Source organism: Sinocyclocheilus anshuiensis, unplaced genomic scaffold, assembly GCF_001515605.1.
Source record: "Sinocyclocheilus anshuiensis isolate Anshui unplaced genomic scaffold, SAMN03320099.WGS_v1.1 scaffold1353, whole genome shotgun sequence".
NCBI lineage: Eukaryota > Metazoa > Chordata > Actinopteri > Cypriniformes > Cyprinidae > Sinocyclocheilus > Sinocyclocheilus anshuiensis.
Genome location: NW_015549632.1, coordinates 109,263 through 121,014, shown reverse-complemented (window position 1 = coordinate 121,014; position 11,752 = coordinate 109,263). Strand labels below are relative to the sequence as shown.

The 11,752-nt window shown below is 33.8% G+C and overlaps 1 long non-coding RNA gene across 1 annotated transcript in view; it reads left to right on the top strand.

The window, feature by feature from the left end:
- The first annotated feature begins 4,752 nt into the window (after positions 1 to 4,752).
- LOC107659629 (uncharacterized) overlaps positions 4,753 to 11,752 on the top strand; it is a 45,938-nt gene continuing 38,938 nt past the window's right edge. Inside the window, exon 1 of the long non-coding RNA XR_001630935.1 lies at positions 4,753 to 4,878. This is a non-coding gene — a long non-coding RNA (uncharacterized LOC107659629). The remainder of the gene's footprint in view (positions 4,879 to 11,752) is intronic.

Here is an 11,752-nt window from a genome sequence, read left to right as displayed (position 1 = left end):
TATTCAAGCTTCATGCATTAATCTCTAGAGCAGCGAATCATTACACAGATAACAGAGACTATTCTCTCCACGTTATGAAGAAGAAACGTTCTTCCAGTTACTTCAGAGTTCACTGGTCTTTAATAATGATATTCAGATCAATTCAGTTTGTTTAAGCTTTGTTTTCATCTGATAGTGTCAGTGCATTAAATCCAAAATAGTTCAAATATTGAGTCTTTAAACTCAAGTAAACAAGTCAAAGTCAAAGGAGTAAATAATGCTTGCTTATTAGGACAGAGTAAAGATAACCAGCTAGTTCACGGGAATAATGATGTGCAATTCTTGAAATGCCTGATAATATATATATATATATATATATATATATATATATATATATATATTGTAAATATGCCATAAAGTAAAAAAATATATCTAATTAAGAAATAATTATTAAATATTGGGAAAAAAATATTGGTTTATTGGTGAATCTCATTGATATTGATAGAATAAAGCAATAACACAGCTGCATTGTGCGAAGTGCTTTATACTGTTGAAACACAATCTCCAGTGCATTATTGATTTGATAAGCTGTCAACAACAGCAATATGACAAAATATCGAATAAAGAGTGCAGACGCGCCGCTCCGTTCTTATCAAGGTTAACAAAGCAATCAAATCAATCACTCAGCGATCCGGCCATAAAAGGAAAGATCTCATTTCAGATTTCTGATAAATGACACGGCTCAGGCTTTATGAAGGAAGCTGTCTTTCAGAAACGCTTTCAGAGGCTTTATGTTAGTCTAATATTAATCCACCCTTCACTTCCATTACATGTTTGTATGGTTTACAGATTTAAGTGGATACATTTTATTTAATATAATTTTTTAATTTCATTTTAAAATGTTTTTGCATATAAGTTTATACATGATATTAATATATTTTATTTAAAATTATTTATATTATTTAATTTTTAATTGCATTTTTACATGGTTTTCAGATTTAAGTGTATACATAATATGAATATATTTGATTTAATATTATTTAGATTAATTTATTTTTTATTTGATTTTCACATGGTTTAAAGGCAATTTATCTTGCACTATCAACAATAAATCAATACTAAAATATTTGTATTCAATGTTATTTATATTATTTCATTTTTACATAGGCACATACATATTTATATTTAAATGCATTTATATTACAAAACCAGCAATTATATTACACTATCAATACAAAATAGCTTATATTATATTATATTATATTATATTATATTATATTATATTATATTATATTAATGTTAATGTTAGGATAATGATGTTTACGCTGTAACGAGTCTGTTTCTTTCCAGCCGTTTGACCCATTCCTCTGGTTTTGGACTCTAGTTGTGTCTGTTCAAGACGGTGAACTTCATGTTATGTGAGTGATTTAGCTATTTTTAAAAATAGATATATTTTAATATTTTGTATAAAATAATATTATATTTTTATACAAAAAAAACATTTAATAATATTTTATTTACTGCTGAGGTTTACACACAAACATTTTGCCCTCCATAATGCTCATTTATAGCAGAGAAAGAATGATTCTTTGTCCAAATAAGTTGACATCTCATTAATGTGATCATATTTTCAGAAGCTCTGGTTGACCAATCACATTAGAGCATCTAGCAGAAGCTCCGCCCACTCTGACCAATATAATACAGTGATAGTAAAGCTCAACACTTCATCTACAGTTGTATGCACTAATTGTATTTATTTTTTATTTGATTTTCACATGGTTTAAAGGCAATTTATCTTGCACTATCAACAATAAATCAATACTAAAATATTTGTATTCAATGTTATTTATATTATTTCATTTTTACGTAGGCACATACATATTTATATTTAAATGCATTTATATTACAAAACCAGCAATTATATTACACTATCAATACAAAATAGCTATTATTATATTATATTATATTATATTATTGTATGCACTAATTGATCACATATTTGTTTGTTATATTTGTGTATGTAATGTAAAGCATCTTTTTGTAGTCAAAACGTCACTTAGGTTTTCTTCTAAAGCAGAAATCTCATTTGTCTCCATCACAAACACAATCATAACGTCCTCAGAAACACACAGAGGTCACCAGAGGTCATCTGTGTGTCTCACGCTGCACTTTAAACCCCAGAAATAAAGAGATAATCACGATTCTGTTTCTGAGTGTGTAATTAAGCGGCGAGCAGATCGTCGAATCTCATTACCCATCTGTAGGCCGGTTACTGACACACATTTATCCAAGCGAGATGGAGTTTATGCATTGGTTAATGGAGGTTTTAATGACTAGACCTGTCTAATGCCAAATGGTTTACACTTCGGTGCACAGAGGACAGAGACGAGCTGCAGAATGAGAATGTTTCTGTGATGCTCATTTCATCTGAATCATCACAATTTCTCTCTTCATACTGATAATGACTGTCAACATGAAATGATCTTCACAACTTCTTTGACTTCTATAATCTGATGTTTTCTGAGTCAAAGTTATTATCAGAAACAAAAACTATAAGAAACATTTGTTACTTGAAATAAAATAAATGTATAATGAATAGATAGACTGACAGACAGACGATAGATAGAAAGATAGATAGATAGATAGATAGATAGATATAGACAGACAGACAGACAGACAGACAGACAGACGATAGATAGATAGATAGACAGACAGACAGACAGACAGACAGACGATAGATAGATAGATAGACAGACAGACAGACAGACAGACAGACGATAGATAGATAGATAGACAGACAGACAGACAGACAGACAGACGATAGATAGATAGATAGACAGACAGACAGACAGACAGACAGACGATAGATAGATAGATAGACAGACAGACAGACAGACAGACAGACGATAGATAGATAGATAGACAGACAGACAGACAGACAGACAGACGATAGATAGATAGATAGACAGACAGACAGACAGACAGACAGACGATAGATAGATAGATAGACAGACAGACAGACAGACAGACAGACGATAGATAGATAGATAGACAGACAGACAGACAGACAGACAGACGATAGATAGATAGATAGACAGACAGACAGACAGACAGACAGACGATAGATAGATAGATAGACAGACAGACAGACAGACAGACAGACGATAGATAGATAGATAGACAGACAGACAGACAGACAGACAGACGATAGATAGATAGATAGACAGACAGACAGACAGACAGACAGACGATAGATAGACAGACAGACAGACAGACAGACGATAGACGATAGATATAGACAAACAGACAGACAGACGATAGATGATAGATAGATAGACAGACAGACAGACAGACAGACAGACAGACAGAAAGACAGACAGACCGACAGACAGAGACAGACAGACAGATTGATTTGTGTTTGATTAATTCAGAAATAATGAACTCCCAGTTTGTGATGATAAAAGTGTTGATAAAACAAGAAACTTGTCATAATTACAGCATAAACAGAAACACAGTTTTTGAGCCTGGATGGAGGTCGCTGTATTATTCACATCCACACTTTCCTCTGCTGTTCAACCTGTATTCACTGTATTCTCTTCTGCATCTGGAGACGTGAGCTTCAGATCTCCTGCTCTGGATCATGACCGTGAGTTTTCCACAGGTGAGCAGATTTGCTTCAGAAAATGTCATTTCACATCCATTCATGTTTGCTTTGGTCACACTGGAATCATGAATGCCACAAGCCCCGTCGCAGGCCAAATATCTGCTCAAGTTATGAGTTTTATTATGACGGGTTGCCATAGCGATCAGCCGCTCCTTCAGACGGATGTGGGAGGAAAGAGAGATGGATAGAAGATCATAAGATAGGGATTTAATTGCTTTGGGTTGCCATGGCAGGACAGTGAGATCGGACGGGTATCTCATGATTTCATGCGTATGTTTGATATGAGAGGAGGCTCAGAGTTCCCCTCAACACATCTGCTCAATGAGGTTCTTGATCTGCTTAATGATTTTTTCAGAAGAACAGATAAAAATAAAGAGAGAAGCTACGACTTTATGCCCCATCACACTCTTTAAGTCTCTTGTTTGTAATACTGGATGCTTATTGGCTGCTCAGGCGCCAGTCAAAGGATCAGGCCCCGCCCCGCTCATGATTAATGCATGAAGTGACTGCTTACAAACAAACATTTTCTTTGTAATTATTTGTGCAATTTACTAGCATTTTCTTTTTTCTTTTCTTTTTTCTTTTTGCAGTGCATGGCAGAGATTTCTCTTCCATATTCTTCAGCTTTCTTTTGGCTCTCAGTGTCTAGTATCTGTCTCAGCACATGAAAACTCAGCAGTTTCTCCACATGCTTTCTGTTGTATGAATAAAATATATAGCAAGAGGTGTAAAGAACCATAAAGAAGCATAAAGATCATTCATATTCATCTTTAGTCACTTGACCCACAGCAGGAAACAAAATAGACATAAAATTGAATAAAATAAAACAGGCACTGAAACAAAATAAAACTGGATAAAATAAAAACAAAATAGAAACAGAAGTAAAATAAAATGAGATAAAAATAAATCAGACACAGAAACAAAATAAAATGGGATAACATAAAAATAAACTATAGAGAAAAAAAATCAAATTAATTAAAAAAATGTATCAATGATTTTATGTTGTTCTTCCCTGTATATGCTGAATGTGAAGTTCACTAGGTGGCGGTATGCACCTATGAAGTTGGTTCGCAACCCGCCAGAATACCAAAAGAAGAAGAAGAAGTTTAAGTCACACATTTAATACTGAACAATGCTGTTTTATGGCTTATACAGGAATTTGACAGATGACTGATGGATTCACAAGCATTTCTGTAGATTAATCTCTGTAGAGTCGAGGACAAAACGCAGGACTGGTGAGGGAAATCCTCTGCTGGAAAGGTTTTTATTTTTGAGGGATCTTTAGTGGACATTTTGAGATCAGATTAATATTTTTGCACCAGTGGTATTTTAGTATAATTGATTTACTATTACAGTTTTTTGTCAGTATTCTGAGTTATATTTTATTTAGAATATTTTCAGTTTTGATTTTAATTTTAAAGTTTTAGGAATTTTGTTGTGTTTGTCCCTTTTGTTAGTTTTATATATATTTATTTGTTTACTATTTTATTTTATTTCAGTTAATGTTTATTTTATTTGAAGTAATAATTTTTTATGGTTTTAGTTTTAGTAAACAATAATAACCCTTTTTTGTATATAAGAAGTGAATTAACCTGATTGTGGTTGTCGTGTTTTTGTAGAGCAGGTTTTTAAAAAAAAATTGAATTATTTACTTGTTTTCTATTTAATTGTTTATTTGACCTTTTATTTAGTAACTTAATATAACAATTGTAACAACAGTCATGTTTTGCTTTAAGTTTACTTTGCCCCTGTTTGGGCACCATTTGTTTTCATTGCGATCATCTGACAGATGAGATCAGACTGAGATCTGAAGCAGGAAATGCAGGAAATCACTGCTGATCGGAGCGTCACTCACTTCCTGCACATAATCACTCATAATCACATCACACGCAGATCTGAGCTCGTGCAGTCACTGATAGCATCACTGCGCATATCATGTTGTTGAACTAATTGAGGTTAATCAGAGGACGTGGCTGCATGTGACGAACGGCCAAGTGGCTTTATTTCGTTTAGAACACCTCCGCAGTTAGCGGCTGGGACTCTGTGTGAATTATGTGTGACAGCTCATTAGCAGCACTTCATTACTGTTTGCGTGAACTGTGATTCATCAGTTTTAATACTTCGAACTGAAGCCTGTGAATCAGAGTGAACATTTTTAGTCGTGTTTACTAAGTCAAGATCACTATTACTACTGATACACTGCAAGACAGTGATTTTGTCTTCTTTTCTAATACAAATATCTAAACATTCCTAAATCAAGATCCATTTACTGCAGAAGGAAATGACTTAAGATATAAAGTATTTTTTTACTCTTTCTGTATTCTACTAAATACTCCATTATTCTATATTCAACTCTAATGCACCTCATTATACTATATTCTACTCTGTTCCACAGTTTTTCCCTTAAATGTACCACTCTACTCTATTCGACTCTATTATACTCTGTTCTTCAATATTCTACTCTGATATTGTAATACAAAACCAGTTACATACTCCAATCTGATCTTCTATTCCATTCTATTCTATTCTTTCCCTTTTGTACTCTATTGTTGTTTTTTATACTCCATTCAACTCTAATATACTCCATTCTTCTCTATTCTACTGTTGTACTCTATTCTTCTCTTTTTTTCTAATTCATTCTCCATCCTACTCTATTTAACGCTAATATACTCCATTCTTATCTATTCTACTGTTGTACTCTATTCTTCTCTTTTTTTCTAATTAATTCTCCATCCTACTCTATTTAACTCTAATATACTCCATTCTACTAAATCCTACCCTTTTATACTCCATTCTACTCTGTTCTACTCTTTTATGCTATTCTACTATAGTGTATTTTACTATTTTCTACTCCCTTTTACCCTTTTATATGCCATTGTACTCTATTCAACTGTAATGTACTCCATTCTACTCTATTTGAGTCCAATTTAATCCACTTTGTTCAACACTTTTATACTGCATTCTACTTTATTCTTCTCTGTTCTTCTATTCAACTCTAATATACTCAGTTTCACTAAATTCTGCTCTGTTCTACCCTTTTATATTCCATTCTACTATGTTCTACTCTTTTATGCTACTCTAATATACTCCATTTTACTACTCTCTGCTACCCTACTCTATTCTACGAAATTCAACTCTATTATAATCTTTTATACTCTATTCTACTCTATCTACTCTGTACTTTATTATATCACATTCTACTTCACTCAACTGTAATATGCTCCATTCTACTAAATGTTACTCTGTTCTACCCTTTTATACTCCATTCTACTTCATTCAACTCTAATATACTACATTCTACTCTATTCTACCCTTTATACTCCATTGTACTCTATTCTTCTGTTCTTCTATTTCATTCTCCATTCTACTCTATTCAACTCTAATATACTCCATTCTACTAAATCCTAACTTTTATACTCAATTCTTCTCTTTCATACTTCATTTTACTATAATATAATCCATAAAATTTACTATGTACTCCATTGTACTCTATTTGACTCTAATATAATCCATAAAATGTACTCTGTTCTACACTTTTATACTCCATTCTTGTCTTTTTTACTCTATTCAACTTTAATATACTCCATTCTACAAAATTCTAAACAAGACAAAAATACAGAGTAATCATGCTTTGCAGTGTAACTTCATTGTGAAGATCTTGCTTTGTTCTGAAAGATTGTGCTGATATAATTGTCATGATTACAAACACTCAGATTAATCATCTTTGCTTCAGACTATGAGGCATTATTAATATAAATGACTGTTATCCGTATAAAATATATTATGACTGATAATGCGTGGCGGTCTGTGTTCATATCCAGCTTTTCGTTTATTGTAATGGCGTGTTATGACGTCTTTATGGTTTATTAAATCATGCAGTAATCAACATCTCAGCAGGTTTTCAGGTCAGTAGTTTTATAGTTGATCTGGTCTAATTGTTTTCATGCGGCTGTGATGATCTGCTTCTGTTTTCGCTGGTGTTTTATGGCAGATGAGACTCAAATCACGTCTGGATATCAGTGAGGAGCTTGTTGAACAGCATCTGGAAATGACAGATATTTACCTGCCTCAGTGTGAGTGTGTCACATCCATTCCTGACCCGATAAATTCGGTGTCGGACCCTGCCAGTGCAGTCGATGCTCTTATCGGCCCATCGCTCCTGTGCCAGTCCAGACGGAGAACCAATGCGCTCGGCTCTCGTCTTATCGCGGCTCCGGCTGTCAGCGGTATCTCTCCCGTCGCGGTGGAGCTGATGAACGGCTCTGACCTCGTGTCCTGTAGATAAACCCACAGCTTGGCTTCGGCTCCAGAAGAGCTCCTGCAGCAGAATGGATTAGGTATCGATCTGAACAATCCTGAGATTGAGTTATTATTTTTTTCCGATGTCATTACATCAGGATGATGGAGGCGGCCGCACTTGGAGCAGATTGTGATTCTCAGCGACTCGCTTCTTTAAAAATTCAAGAAAAGAGCTAGTGTGAGTTCAGCTTTAATCACAGCGGAGAATAGATGTGTTAAAGGACTACACTCTAAAAATAAAGTTTCATAAGGGGCCTTATGCAGCAGCGATGCTTTAGAAGAACCATGTTTGGATCTCCAAAAGAGCCTTTTAATGATCATTATTTCTTCGTTTGAATGAGCTTTTTCCACTTTAAAGAACCAAGGAAGTATTCCATAGATGCTGAGGGTTCTTCATGGAACCATTAATGCTGATAAAGAGCCTTCACAGAACCTTCTGTCATCATTTATTCACTCTCATGTCGTTCCAAACCTGTTTGACTTTCTTTCTTCTATTGAACTCCAGCATAGATTTGAACCACATATTCAAACTTGCCACGTTTGAATTGGTCACATGATACGCAAGAACCAATGGCGTTTGTTTGGCATAATTGACTGTCATGTTTCTTTAAATGGAATATTAGGATATACATCATGTGATATGTTATTTGAATGTTTTGAAATGTCGTTTTGTGATGAACTGATCCTTGTTCAGTTCAATCGATTTGATGTGAATTTGAGAGATTTGATGAGAGCAGTGCATCAGACTTGCAATATAGGTTTTTATTGCTTAAATACTGTTGCACATAGATATTACTTGTATATGACTTGCTCAAAACATTTTAGCAGTACTGTAAATATGCATACCTTTTCAGAAACAGCTAGTCAAGACACGTTTATTTCTATAGTGCTTTATACAATAGAGATTGTTTCAAAACAGCTTTACAGTGATTAACAGGAAAATATCAGAATCAGTGACGCAGACTTCATCAAATATGAGACTAATTCAGATTCTGCTGTAAAGCAGCTCTACAGAAGACAACAGATTTAAAGAACCAAGGAAGTATTCCATAGATGCTGAGGGTTCTTCATGGAACCATTAATGCTGATAAAGAGCCTTCACAGAACCTTCTGTCATCATTTATTCACTCTCATGTCGTTCCAAACCTGTTTGACTTTCTTTCTTCTATTGAACTCCAGCATAGATTTGAACCACATATTCAAACTTGCCACGTTTGAATTGGTCACATGATACGCAAGAACCAATGGCGTTTGTTTGGCATAATTGACTGTCATGTTTCTTTAAATGGAATATTAGGATATACATCATGTGATATGTTATTTGAATGTTTTGAAATGTCGTTTTGTGATGAACTGATCCTTGTTCAGTTCAATCGATTTGATGTGAATTTGAGAGATTTGATGAGAGCAGTGCATCAGACTTGCAATATAGGTTTTTATTGCTTAAATACTGTTGCACATAGATATTACTTGTATATGACTTGCTCAAAACATTTTAGCAGTACTGTAAATATGCATACCTTTTCAGAAACAGCTAGTCAAGAAACGTTTATTTCTATAGTGCTTTATACAATAGAGATTGTTTCAAAACAGCTTTACAGTGAGTAACAGGAAAATATCAGAATCAGTGACGCAGACTTCATCAAATATGAGACTAATTCAGATTCTGCTGTCAAGCAGCTCTACAGAAGACAACAGAGTCATCATTCAGATCAATTCAGTTCATTTCAGTGACAGTTTGGAAACGTCCAATGATGACATCTTACTGATTGATTTATTTGTAAAAAAAAAACTTGATTTTCTGAGGTGCTGTGAGAAATATTACCGCTGATTGTTTGTCTGTAAATAATCATTTCATCTATTAATATGTGTGCTTTCTTCTGTCACTTTTGGAGCCTTTCTTCATCTGCAGTATGTCCATATTTCTGAAATGCATTGCATAATGCATTGCAAATAATGTCACAGAAGAGAGATTTCACCATTAATTAATTTGCATAGAACTTGTAATGAGTATAATATGATCATTTGCTTTAACGTGTGGTTTTATCTGGAAGGTGTCGGTTTACAGCTTAATGTTTCAGTATTAGTGAAAGCCTTTCAAATAACTCCACAGAAGAGTGATTTAACTGTTTATTCATTTGCATAGAATATGTGATGTGCATTATATGATTATTTACTTTAAATCAGTCTCATTATAACCCATAACGTTTATGAAACAGGCTTTGGTTTTTACTTGCTTCATCCCAGCTTACAAAAATATGTTCTAAGAGTGTTTTTCTAACGTTCCTGTCAGTAATGAAAACATTATATCTGAACTTTTTCTAAATGTGCAGTTTTAGTCTTGGTGATGCATTATCATAAAATGTAACGTTATTTTTGAATGTTCTCTGAACGTTCTGAAGCAAATAGTAACATTAAACATTCAACAAATGTCCGACTAAAATGTTTCAGAATTATAATGTTCCATGAATGTATAAATAATGTTTTAGTGCTTGCATTTTGAGAACATTATTAACAACCAGATAACTCTGAACGAACATTCTGTTAATGTTACTGGAAGAACATTTATTTATAACAAATATTGCCAGAATGTTGAGAGAATGTTGAGAGATGGTTGCAGGAATATTGTTGAGCTACCATAGAAATAATTAATATACCAAATAATCAAGTGTTTTAAACAGATGCACAACAGCACAGTCAATGAATTATTTAGATCAATGGATCAGTTGTTTGGTGTTTCTAAGCTCAGTGTTGCTGAAGCTCACTGATTTTCATGTGTTGAGCGTCTCTCAGGCTCTACAGAGTAAACGCACATCATGTCGATCTGCCTGGAGGTCAAACCTTTAACGTTAGCACAATGCTATAAAGACCGTGATTTCCCGTCATTGTGTGTGAGTGTGTGAGTGTGTGAGTGTGTGAGTGTGTGAGTGTGAGTGTGTGAGTGTGTGAAGTGTCAGTGTCAGTGTCAGTGTCAGTGTGAGTGTGAGTGTGAGTGTCAGTGTCAGTGTCAGTGTGTAAAATATGAAGCGTGAGTGGAGCTCATGGACTAGTGTGTAAAATATGAAGCGTGAGTGAAGCTCATGGACTGAATGAATGACGGGTGTTGAAGCTGTCAGTCATGCGCTCCTGCTTGCTTAGGGACGTCGTTTCAATGTGCTGCAGCGATAATTCAGCATTTGCTCATTTATTTACTGTTAGCTGCGATTATAGTGACATTTAATGATTTAACACGCATTGATTTTACTCCTTATCAGCTGTAATCAGAGACACAAATTCAATGAAGGGACTGAAGAGATTTAATGAAAACGTATTACAAAAATATTGTCATGGTTTATTGTCCGTGTAATTCATGATTCATGTGTAATATTTTTTAATTACTGCTTTTTCTGTTCGCTAAGTAAAGGATTGATGTTGCTTACACAAACAAACCTCTATCCTTTGTTTCTGGTTTCTAAGAATCTGTTTTTTGGGTTTTCATTCTGTCATTTTAGTGTGCAATTATGCCAATTATACCTTAAATCTTCTTAAGTATTTTTGTTTTGTTTTCCAGTACAAATGTCTAAAGATTCTTAAATTAAGATATATTTACTGGAGACGCAAACTTACTAAAGATACCAAGTCATATTTTCTGGGAAAAAAAAAAGATCAAAAGTTTATATAAAAAAAACAAAAAAAAGAAGTTTATCACAATTCAGACTTTTTATCTCATAATTCATATTTTTTCTTTGCAATTCTGAGTTCATATTTTACAATTCTGACGTTTCTCTCAGCCTTATAAAATATAAACTCAGAATTCCAAGAAAAAAAGTA